Source organism: Dromiciops gliroides, chromosome 1, assembly GCF_019393635.1.
Source record: "Dromiciops gliroides isolate mDroGli1 chromosome 1, mDroGli1.pri, whole genome shotgun sequence".
NCBI lineage: Eukaryota > Metazoa > Chordata > Mammalia > Microbiotheria > Microbiotheriidae > Dromiciops > Dromiciops gliroides.
This window is the reverse complement of record NC_057861.1, coordinates 595063838-595076670: the sequence shown is the minus strand read 5'-3', so window position 1 is coordinate 595076670 and position 12833 is coordinate 595063838. Positions and strand designations below refer to the sequence as shown.

Genomic DNA, 12833 nt, shown 5'->3' with positions numbered 1-12833 from the left:
AGGATGTAAGCTTTTTGAAGACAAAAGTTGTTTTGTCATTTTTTTGTATCCCTAGCACTTGGCATAGTGCCTGATGCAGTGTAAGTGCTTACTAATTAATGCTTGTAGATTAGCTGATAAATATGACATGGGAAAGAATATGATAAGACACAAAGGAGAAATAAAAATAAAGTGGTGAAGGAAGAAAAAGATGGACCAAATCATATTGAGCAGGAGAGTCAGGGAAACATGCCGGAGATGGTATCTAAATTAATTCTTGGGGGCAGCTAGGTGGTGCAGTGGATAAATCACCAACCCTGGATTCAGGAGGATCTGAGTTCAAATCTGGCCTCAGACACTTGACACTTACTAGCTGTGTGACCCTGGGAAAGTCACTTAACCCTCATCACCCCACAAAAATAAAATAAAATTAAATTAAAAAAAAATAAATTCTCAAAGAGGAGATTTTTACCAGGTAGAAATAAAGAGGGACCTAGTTGTGACATAGGAAATGGACCACATGAATGTACTGAGGACAGAATTGGGGAATTGAATGTGGTTCAGTTTAAATTGAAGGCAAAAACATGAAAGAAACTACTCTGAAACAAGGCTGGAAAGGCAGGCCAGAGGCAGACTGTAGAAAAACTTAAAAGCCAGACTGTGAGGTTTTTATGTTATTTGATAGCCATTAGTAAACCATCACACATTTTTAAACAAGGAAGTTGCATGGTTAGACCTGTGCATTAGAAAGATAATTTTGACAGTGAAAACAGAAAAATAAAGCTATTTATGTAATGGTGATCATGCTTTCTCTTTGACTTCCTAAACTAACCTCATGTATTGATATGGATTTTTAAAGACAGTTCCTTTATACCTTGAGAGGGAAAAAAGACCTCATACAGATTTTGAAAATCATACTGTGATTTTTTAGCTTACTCTTTAAACTCTAATTTGAAGGACAGCATCTAAAGAATTTGTATTAGCTGTGAATTGAGCAGGTGAATATTATATTGGTTTACATGTCAGCAAGATAGAAATAAAATTAATCAGATTTTCTTTAAAGAGAAGAAAAAGACACCATGCAATTCTTACACCATCAACAAAATACTCGAGATATTAAATGTCACTGGAATGACTTCTCATTTGAACTTTCTTGTATTGGAAGGACTATAGAATATCCAACACATTATGTGAGCCCGGACTACAGATGAAATTTTATTTGATATATCGTTGGTCTAAAATTTCATTAGCCATTTTCTTAGTACAAAATTAATTGGTTCTGTAGAGCAAATAAATCATCGAAGGTGAAGCCAAATTGATTTTTATACCACCTTTCACTTGTTTCACTCTTAGTGGTATTAACTCCATTAGTTTCTGGGAGTGTTTATGGGTATTATAAAACATTTAAATCTTGATGTATTAAGGTACTTGAGTGGTTTTCAGGCATTATTAAGGGAATTATATTAGGATTAGTCTTGTTATCAATCTCCATATCTGGCACATGGCTAAGGAAATGGCTGTTTTATCCTCATCAAAGCCATAAATAGAACTTCATTATCTGACACTAGCAAAGTGCCAAGATTGGTAGTAGAAAAACCTCAAGTCTTGGCAACAGTGAATGGATTTTTCAGCAGAAGTTACTGGAGTGAGTTAGTGACAAGGCTTTGAATGTTTCCAGAGTCCCAATAAGGTACATCTGCCTTTTAGAGTGGAAGCTCCAACCCTTCTTGAATTTGAAAAGACTGCAAATGGAGCCAGACTTCCCACAGTCTCTCTGGCTAAGTAACTGAGACTGCTCTGCCCTCAGCCCCATGTCTGAAATGTTCATTAAATGTAAATCGACTTCTGCCTTGGTCTTGAGGAAAGAATGTGGTCCATGTATCATAACCTTTCATATAGCTGACTTCTCAGAAGAATGGAGAAAGAAACAGATTTTTTTCCCCATTAACCCTACTAACTATTTGAATTTTTGAGAAACTCTAGATTCGCTGTCTCATTTTTATTTATCTATCTTTTCCCCTCTTACATCAAGATTAGTTTAAATCAGCTTAGATGAAAACTAGCTGAGAGATCATAAACAAAAGATGATGATAAATGGTAATGTACCCAGTTGGCAGGGATCTAGGGAGAGTGCTTCAGGGATTGGTAATATGCTTGGTCTTGGTATTTTTTTTATTCTAATGATCTGGAAGAGAAAATAAATTGCATGTTAATGAAATTTGCAGATGATATTAAATTGGAAGGTGTTGCAAACAGGAGTAGGGACTGAGGAAATTACAAGAGCTCACTCTAAACAGGTTAGGACTATAGACAGAAAAGATTAAAACAAGATTAAACTTGGACAATTCAAGCTAATGTCTTTCATGGTCGGATGGAAATATATAAAATGATATCCTGAAAATCACCAGGATAGAAAAACTTAGGAGAAAAAAGTTGAAAGATTCAAGTAGCAGAGTGAATGCTAAGGACAGTCTGAAAGTTTCATGGTGATACTATCTGTATCACAATGCCTCTCATTCTGAAACCTGAATGGGGGAAGTTGTAGCTTTTAAGAACCCAGCAGATGGAACACTAGTAACCTATTTCTGCCCTGTTCTTTCCCCCCAATCTCTGCCTATCATTTTCGCTTCTTTTTGCCCTCTTACTTTTCTTCCCTCCCTTTGTACACCACACCTGGACTGCAGCATTCTTTTCTGGTTGCCTCTGTGCTAGCTAGGGAAATGTAGACAGATTGGAGAAAGGTTGGCAATGGAGAACAAAACAGATTAAGGAAATTGGAGGGTTTGATTTATGAGGAAAGATGAATGGAGTTGAATTTGCATAACTCTGCTAAGCAATGTGTGAGGGAGGACAGAAAAGTACAGATACCTAAGCTATGTAAACAACAAGGTTGCAGTGACATCATTTAGTTCAATGTGTACAGCATAACTAGGAGTAATCAAGATAGGAAAATCCTATAATTCAAATTCATCCCAAGAGAAAATTAAGAAATGGGCAATTCATAATGGTCACAATAGTCTGCACTTAAATGCAAATGAAGTGTTTGGAAGGGCTTTAGCAAATCTAATAGCTGCTCATGTTTCCAGAAACTTGAAAGGTCTGACCCTAGATGTAAAAGTAATCTTGTCCCCTTGTCCCAGGGTAAAGGCGAAATAAAATGTGCATGATTTGTGCTTTTTTTTTTTTTTTTGCCTTTTCTTCCCATTGTATTTTTCTAGGAATCTGGGAAATAATTTATTCAGTCTATTTCAAGCAGACACTTGTTTCCTTACATTCTAGTGATTGGGAAAGCAGTACAAAGGTGACAAACTTTGGTCTAAGTGGGCAAGATATGATTGTTGGCAGCTGATTAAAAATCGAAATCTCTAGAGGGAGTCAGAGAGACTAGAAAACTAAGTGTACAAATTACCAGCGGCACTTGGGTGGATTTGTTAACTAATCATTAATTTTACAGAACCAACTCTGTGTTATAGCAAAGGTTAAATGAAAAAAGTCTTTGTCCTCAAGGAACTTGAAGTCCAATTGGGGAGACATGACATATACATGAAAGCATTATTTACTGCCTTGTATTAAGGTGAAAATGAATGGAATGGACATTAAGGATTTTAGAAGGGAGAGATAACTAAGGGCTAGAGTGTAGCAGCATGGAAAAAATATTTGGTGTGGAGTTTGAAAATGGAAATTCACATCCTTTCTCTGATACTTCCTATATGTCCATGGGTAAGTCACGTGATCCTCATGGACTTTCCTTTTCTCTTTAGTAAAATGAGGGATCAAACTAAACGGCCTCTGATATCCTTTCCAGCTCTAGGTGTGTGGTACCAAGGTCAGGGAAAGCTTCATAAAGAAGGTGGGCCTTTCAGGACAGGACAGATTCAGATAGAGGGGAAAGATGATATCCTTGTTAAGGGCCATTTGCACAGGCATCTAAGGGTATTTGCACAGGAATGTCAATGAAGTTGAGTAACTTGAGTGGGATGAAGGTTGGGTACATGAATATGTGGTGGGGGGGGGAAGGGGAAAATAGACCTTAATGAAGTCAGGGAATAGGTATAAAGTCAGAAAGACACATATGGTCCAGATTTGGACAATTTTGAAAACCAGACTAAGGAATTTGGATTTTAGAAGTTTTGGGGGGAAAAAAAGAGATGGTATGACAAAACCCTGCCAAAAAGCTATAGATTCAGAACCAAGCATGGCACCTCCTGAGTTTAAAACCTCAGGGTGGTTATCTTCATTTGAAATCACAAGTTGTGGCTGCTTCCTGGGAAATATCCCAGCTTTTATAGACCAGTATTCCAAATCTGGATAACAGATGGACATAGTATCATCGAAAAGTGAAGAGTTTAGAAAACATTTTAACTGGGTAATCTTTACTCATTTTTTCTTCCTAAATATTGACTGGAATTGTTAAAAGATGTCTATTTTACTTTTGGTTTTGTTTCCCAGTATCTGGCACAGTGTATAGAACATCATTGGCACTTAATAAAGTGTGTTGATTGATTGTCCTCAATTCAAATTCTGTTGAATGGTTGTTGGGTCATGTATGGGTATGGTTTGCTTTTTTTTTCCCCTGGGAATGTAAAGGACCATGGTTAGTGAAAAAGGATGTGGCCGCCTGGGCCATTTTAAGGAATTAATTTTCCTTCAACAATCTCCTGGAATATTCATTTCTTCTGGAGAGGAAGCAGCCATTTCAGCAAGTTGAGAGGTGAATATATATGACTGGAAGGTAATTTACTTAGTTTGGGTAAGGTTTCTAGATATTTCTTTTTTTTTTTGCGGGGCAGTGAGGGTTAAGTGACTTACCCAGGGTCACACAGCTAGTACGTGTCAAGTGTCTGAGCCTGGATTTGAACTCAGGTCCTCCTGACTCCAGGGTCAGTGCTTTATCCACTGCACCACCTAGCTGCCTCCAAGATATTTTAAAAATGCAAAGAGTTACCTAATACCAGCTGTATATAACTAGAAAAAAGTGGATACTTTCACTATTGGGTCACCTTTTGGTGCCATAGAAAATGACAACAGTCGCACCTGTTGCAGTAGATTGGTTGCATACTTCTGTATTTCTTTGAGATGACAATATTCCTAGAAAAGGAGCAGATGGGTGGTACACTGGATAGAGCACTGGCCCTGGATTCAGGAGGACCTGAGTTCAAATCTGGCCTCAGACACTTAACACTTACTAGCTGTGTGACCCTGGGCAAGTCACTTAACCCCAATTGCCTCACCAAAAAATAGAAAAAGAGAATGAAGGACAAAGAACAATTTCCAGAAATATGTAGAGTGATTCTTTTGGGGTGAAGTATGGTCTCTTCCTTTCTCATTCTCTAAGTAGACACAACATAGCTTAGATACTTCTGTGGTTTGATAGCAAGTGACAGAAATATTGTTAGAATTCCTGACAAATGGAGTCAAAATTTGAGATCTTAAGTGAACTCCAAGGAACTTAAGAGGACTCTAAAAAGTATCTATTCCCAATTGTTCAACCAGGTGGAGATGCAAAGAAAGGTGAAAAACAGCCTCTTCCCTCAATAAGCTTACATTCTACTGGGAGAGACATATATAAATAGGTACATATGAAGTAAATTCAGAGCGGATGGAAGATAATCTTAGAGGGGTTAGAGGGATTGGGAAAGACATCTTATAAAAAGTGGCATTTGAGCTGTGTCTTAATGTAAGCTAGGAAGTCTAAGAGGCAAGAGTAGAGAGGAAGAATATTCCAGCTATAGCAGACAGCCAGTAAAAAGGATGGTGATGGAAAATAGAGTGCTGTGTGTAAGGATCAGCAGGCCAATATAGCTGAACTATTTTTTAAATAGAATTTTATTTTCCAAAATACATATAAAAGCAAAATTTTAACATCAATTTTCTTTAAAACTTTGTGTTCCAACTTCTCTTTCCCCTTCCATTCCCATGAACTATTAATTGCATAGAAGGACACTGGAAAGCTAGGGAGCAACCATGTTTTGAAGAATAAAGGAAGATTACTTTTAATCCCAGAGGCAATAGGGAGCCATTAGAATTTACTGAGGTAGGGAGGGATATGGTCAGATAACATCTGTAATGATTTCCCTAAAGAGTCTATATGGAGGGGCAGCTAGGTGCTACAGTAGATAAAGCACCGGCCCTGGATTCAGGAGTACCTGAGTTCAAATCTGGCTTCAGTCACTTGACACTTACTAGCTGTGTGACCCTGGGCAAGTCACTTAACCCTCATTGCCCACCAAAAAAAAAAACAAAGAGTCTATATGGAGCATAGATTGGAGCGGGGAGAAACTCAAAGTAGGGAGACCATTTGGAGGGCTATTACAGTAGTCAAAATAAGTAGAGATAAGCGCCTGAATTAAGTTGGTGGATGCTTGAGTGGAGAGAAAAGATCATATAAGAGATATTTAGAGAAAGAAATGACAAGACCTAGCAAGTGTGTCATGTGAATGAGTGATACGTCAAGAATGGCACTGAGGTTGTGAACCTTGGTCATTGGAAAGATGGTGATGCTTATCACAGTACTTGAGAAGTTCAGAAAAGATTGAATTTGGGAAAAGATGATAGTTTTGTCTTGGACATGTTGAGTTTCTGACATTGAATTCAAAATGGCCATTGTCACTTGGTGATATGGTCAAGCCACATCCTACTATAGATGAGGATGCTATCCTCTGAGGAGTGACATGCATCATCCTTGATCACATCCTTTTAACAAATGGCAAATCCAAGGCTAGAACTCCAATCTCTTGACTACTAATGCAGTTCTGGTGTTGGGAATTTCTTAGTTATATAGAGGTAATCAAACTTGTTCTGGAAAAGGTTGCTTTTTAGAAGGAACAAAAAATTAAACTTTTGCATAGAGAGATCAAAGAAAAAGGAAAAGAACCTACATGTGCAAAAGTAAATTAATGCTGCTCTTTTTGTGGTCACAAAGATTTTGAAAATGATGGCATGCCCATCAGTTGGTTGATGGCTTGGATAAGTGTGGTGTATGATTGTGATGAAATACAATTGTGCTATAGAAAATGACAAGCAGGATTTTTTTCCCAGAAAAATCTGGGAAAACTTACATGAACTGATGCAAAGTGAAGTGAGCAGAACCATAAGAACATCATACACAGTAATACCAATATTGTATAATGATCAACTGTGAATGACTTAGGTATTCTGAGCAATACAATGATCCAAGACAATTCTGAAAAATGTATGATGAAAAATGCTATCTACCTCCAGAGAAAGAACTGATAGAATCCAAATACAGACTGAAACATATTATTTTTACTGTTTTTGTTTTTTGGTCTATCCATGTTTTCTTTTACAACATGGCTAAATAGAAATATGTTTTTCATGACTTCACATGTATAATCTACATCAAACTACTTGCCCTTTCAAGGTGGGGGAGGAAAAAGAGAGAGATATGAAACTCAAATTTTCAGAAAATGAATGTTAAAAAATGTTTTAATTGTAATTGAGAAAAAGAAAAGAAAAATCAACTTTTGCATAGAAGAAACAACAGTTTAGGTTTAATGCTTTGTTGAGGGAGGGTAGGTTTGAATATAAGGAAAATATACCCACCCACCCCTACTTCATGAAGAATATTGCTAATGGATCTCTACATGGAAAACACATCGGTTATTAATTATTTCTCTACAACATCCAGGACATCAGTGCTCAAATGGTAGATGGTAATCATTTCCCCCCATTATTCATATTATCTATTTAGCAGCTTGAAAATATAATTTCTCTAGCAATTTTGTCCCTTTTTATTCCTCTGAGTCTCTAATGGAGCTGAAATTAACTGGAGCTCTCAACTTCTTTGCTTATACTATCAAGCCAGCCCTGGGAATAGTTTAGAAATCAATTTTCAATCAGTTCACACCTGTACCTAAAGCAAACACCAATAATGCTTGCTGGTAGCCTGCCAGTATTTGAAAGAGCCACTATGCTAATTAGGGCCTAAAATTTAATATCCACTGTGAATGAAACGTGTTTTTGAACTGGTGTTGTAGACAAGTTGGCTTTATGGAGCCACTGTGAATGGGTATTCTAAAAAACTAAAGCAACCAGCTCTTTACCTCTAATTCCATTAGTTTCCCATATGTCTATTATTTATCCAGAGAAGAAAATGGAAAAGCAGTGTTTTCTTTCCTTAAAAAATGTCAGTGGTGTTAACCTTTAATCAGGATAAGTCAAGCATGTTTCCAGAAGGTGAGATAGATTCCTAGCTCTCATTGCAATACCTTGTAAAGCTTAGGAATTATTCAATCATGGAAAACAGTGGCCCTGACCTTGGCAAGTCTGGGGGGAATGGAAATGATTTACTCTGGGAGCCCTGACTATATTCTGATAAATTATTGGCATTCACTTAAATGGCTTTTTGTAAATCAGATGTCCTGGAGGTTCTAGAACTGCATTTCTTTGAGTTCCTTCTACCTTCCCCTATGAAGAAATAAAGGATTAATCCTATGCCTTCCTAGAAGTATAAGACCAGCATTGTGATAATGAGAATAAAAATCAACATAGCTTTAAATGGTGACTATTTTTATTGTAAACTTCCTAGCAAGGTAGACTTAAATTTATTGGTGGAAATGCCAGGAAATCCAGATTTTGATTATTTTATTTTGGACTGGACTTATGATTTAATTGGGATAGGGAACTCTCATGGAAGAAACTCCCTATGCCAATTCAGATCAGCATTTAAACTGTAACTTATAATGTTAGAGTTGCCTGGGGACATGGAGATATATGACTTGCCCAGTATCTTATAGTTCCGAGACATCAATGAAACCCAAGGCTTCCTGACTCCAAGGCCAACTCTCTATCCACCATGGCACAGTGCCTGTCAGGTTTTAAATTAGACATTCAAAATTAGGAAGTGGACAGAAGGCTGCAGTATCACACCAGCCGTGACATAAACCTGTTAATTTTTAGCATTTATGATTTCTCCCCAGATTTTAAAATAAGGAGCCAAGAGAACTGAACTTTAAATATAACAGCTTAGAAAGTTTCCGAATCTGTCACTTGGTGAGAGGGGGAGGAGAAAGGAGGGTCTTGTCACTTTGAAGCTTGGAGCCCTGATATTAGACATGCATAGCCAAGAAGGAAATGAATTCCCTAGTCTATGCTGTTTGAACAAAAGGAATTTGAATGGAGAGGTGGAGAGAATCACAGATTCTCTGAAACTTCTTTGCTGTTGCTTAGATGCTCAAACAAAGAGCCTTTGATTCTGTTTTTAACTGCTGACTTGAGGACTGACACAGCTCAAAATGAATTCAGAAGAGTTGGAAAGTGAAGAAAAAAGGGAGGCTATTGGCATTTTGTTGTGTAGGAAGAATGTATATTGGCACATTGCCCTAACCTCTGTGAACTATCATCTCCCAAGTCACTGTATCCATCTAACAACTGGTCACCTTTTATCTCAACAAGGCATGCCAGGTATAGTGATAGAGAGCAGCACTTTACTCCACACCAACTTCAGACGGGTACTCTTCACTTTTCTAAAGGAACTAATCTGCCAAGATTTTTGCTTTTTAAAATGCAAATGGGAGCAGCTAGGTGGCACAGTGGATTAAGCATTGGCCCTGGATTCAGGAGGACCTGAGTTCAAATCCAGCCTCACACATTTGACACTTACTAGCTGTGTGACTCTGGGCAAGGCACTTAACCCTCATTGCCCAGTAAAAAAAAAAAATTTAAAAGTCAATAAAAATGCAAATGGTGGCTGTCTCTAGTTGAATAGCATCCTTACAAAGTCCATCGCTGAGTAATAGTCCATCTGTCTTTGTATTTCCACAGTTTCTGTGGCCAAGCAAAAAGGATTGTAGTCTGCAGTGTCATTACATGAACCCTTGATATTGTAGGTAGATTCAGTCCATATGTTATGTCCTCCTGGATAGTGTCAGCTGTATCGAGAGTGGCAACTTCCACCAAGGAGCCTTATTTACATTGATGGCCCATTAACACAACATGTAACCCAAGTAAAGAATGCAGCAATAAATCATCAGCCACATAATTAAATAGATTGAAGCATCTCCTCTAAAAGTGGAATGTGGTGGCACATCATGGGGAAAGCATTATTTATTTCAAAGTAGGCTAATAGTAGAAGAGTAAGCATTAAGGCAGGTGAAGTATATTGAATCAAAATATTAATTATACACTCATAAATGATAATAAATATTCACTTCTGGTCTTTTTCAAGAGAATTGCTGGAATAAGTTATAGAATATCACTCTGAATAGTTTGCAAGAACCTTAAGTAATTGTGGGCATGACTGACTGACTGACTGGCATTGAGAAATACTGCCAATTTTAAGCCCCCTTGGACCTCTTCAATTCCCTCCTCACTGAGGTTTAGATTCTCAATTTCTGTAATATATTAGAGCTTAAATGAATCCTAAGCACATATTCATGGCCAATAACAATATATAGTGTCAGAAACTTAGAAATTCTCAGGAGAAACAGTCTGGGTTTTTTGATTTATTTTCCAACATAAGCCCGAGTTCTAAAAGATGATGTTTTTCTTGAGGCCAAGGAGAGAACCTGCTTATAAGTCTGTGAGGTTAAGTAGCCATCCCATTCTTAGTGCTTACTAAAATTCAAATCATGTACAAATATTTTTTGAAGTAATCTGTGTGCAGGTCACTAGAACAGAAGTTTGAAACAATGGCTTTGAAGTACTTTCAGTGACCAGTAAATCCTCAGTAATTTAAAGATCTCTAAATTTGCCTATTTTCTGTTTTTTAATTTATTTATCTTATTGAGTATTTCCCAATTACATTTTAACCTGGTTCAGGCCACAGTTAGGAGTATTGTTAGCTGTTTGTAGCCACTGGAGGTATGATTGACACCTCTATTCTAGGCAGTTCTCTAAGACAGAGGTTCTTAATTTTTGCGTGTGTGTGTGTATCACAGACACTCTTGACACTTTAGTAAAGCCTTTGTCCCCTTTCTCAAAATAATATATTTTAAATAATTGAAGTAAATGCTAAATTTCAATTAGAGGTTAATGAAAATAAAGATGGTGGGGGGGGGGGCTTTTTTTTCCCATCCAACTTCACAGACTCTGAAATCTATCCATGACCCCCACTTGGGTATCTGTGGAATTCAGCTTAAGAACCCCTGACCTCAGATTCTAAGTCACAGAAAAAGTGCCAGATTGAATTGGTATACCCTATACAAATAAAATCAAAGATCCAATGCCCGTCCTTATTTTCCATAGAGCAATGAAGAAATTTCAAAATCAAAAAACCTATATTACATGTGTCCTTCATGCTGGACATCATGGGAGATACTAGGGATACAATGGCAAAATTTAAACAGCCCTTGCCCTCAAGGAGCTTACATTCTATTGTTCATTTTTGGCCAATAATAGAAAAATTTCTATTTTTCAGGATGTTATGGAATTTAGGATCCAGTGATAAAACCCATATTAAAAAAAGATAAGATGAAAATGTCCTGGAGTGAGAAGTCAAGCATTATTAGGAACAGGGATTATTTGCTCAATGATGAAGCCTTTGTTTTTAAGAAAATCATGTAATGTAGTTTTGTTTTTCAATATAACATCAGTAGATGTCCCAAACCTGATTGCTTTCTATAAATGGAAGGATATTTCACATTATCCAGCTAGTGCAGCTAATGTTGATATGACAGTTTAGCCAACATGCATTCAAGTGCTTGACATGTATAAGGTTCTATGCTAGGTGCTGAGGACACAAAGAATGTAAAAAAAAAATCCTCTGTGTTTATGGACTCACCTTCTATAGAAATCTCTTTAGCTCAGTTATCTTATTAATGAAATCTATCCTGATCATCCTACTTGTTATTTAGTGCCCTTCCTCCCAAACCACCTTGTATTTAACACTATATATGAATATATATGTATGTATACACATGAATCTATGCATTATGATCTTTAAATTATATATTCATTTAAACTATGCCAAATATATATATATATACATATTTATCTCATTTACATATGTTATAGATGTATTTTATGTATATTTGTTTATCCAATTTAAGTTCATTGTGAATAGGATATATGTCTTCTTTGTACTTATTTCCACCAGTACAATGTATGACACACAGCCCTTGTTGAGTAATTGAAATTAATCCCTAGTTCATTTAATTTTATATGAGAATTGCTTTTATTTGCCTTTAACTATATACAGACATTAGAGGGAACTTTATTTCCCTTATTTTACTGGAGACCTTCCCAATGGAGTTGCCAAACTATGAATGAAAAAAACAAACATTTATTAAGTGTTTACTGTATACTAAGCACTGTCCTAAGTATTGCAGATATAAGTACAAAAGACTCCAGGGGATGACTCCTATTGTTGGAGGGAGATGTTCATGGAGGCTCAAGGACCATTTGTTGAGGATAGACTAAAGAAGATTCATATTGCAGTTTATGGGTGATCAAGATAATCCTTTAAAGGAAGGAAGGAAACACTCATGATCAAGCACCTTCTAAATTGTATATACTTTGCTAAGCACTTTGCAAATATCTCATTTGATCCTCATACCAATCTTGTGAAGTAACTGCTATTGTTATTCATATTTTAGAGTTGAGAAAACTAAGTCAGGTAGAGGTTATGTGACTTGGTCAGGGTCACACAGCTAAGTAAGTGTCTGAGTTTGGATTTGAACTCAGGTTTTCCTGTCAGTTTGGGAAAGAGAGAGGGAGAGGAAGAGGAGAGGGAGAGGTAGAGAGGGCAGGAGGGAGGAAGAGGGAGGGAGGAAGAGAGAGAGAGGAAAAGGGAGAGGGAGAGGTGGAGAGGGAGAGGGAGAGGGAGAGGGAGAGGGAGAGGGAGAGAGAGAGAGAGAGAGAGAGAGAGAGAGAGAGAGAGAGAGAGAGAGAGAGAG

At 37.1% G+C, this 12833-nt stretch overlaps 1 protein-coding gene across 22 annotated transcripts in view; it reads left to right on the top strand.

Moving 5' to 3' along the window:
* The window catches only part of RBFOX1 (RNA binding fox-1 homolog 1), a 2803489-nt gene that overhangs the window by 1320687 nt on the left and 1469969 nt on the right, over positions 1–12833 (top strand). The gene's annotated exons all lie outside the window — the stretch shown is intronic.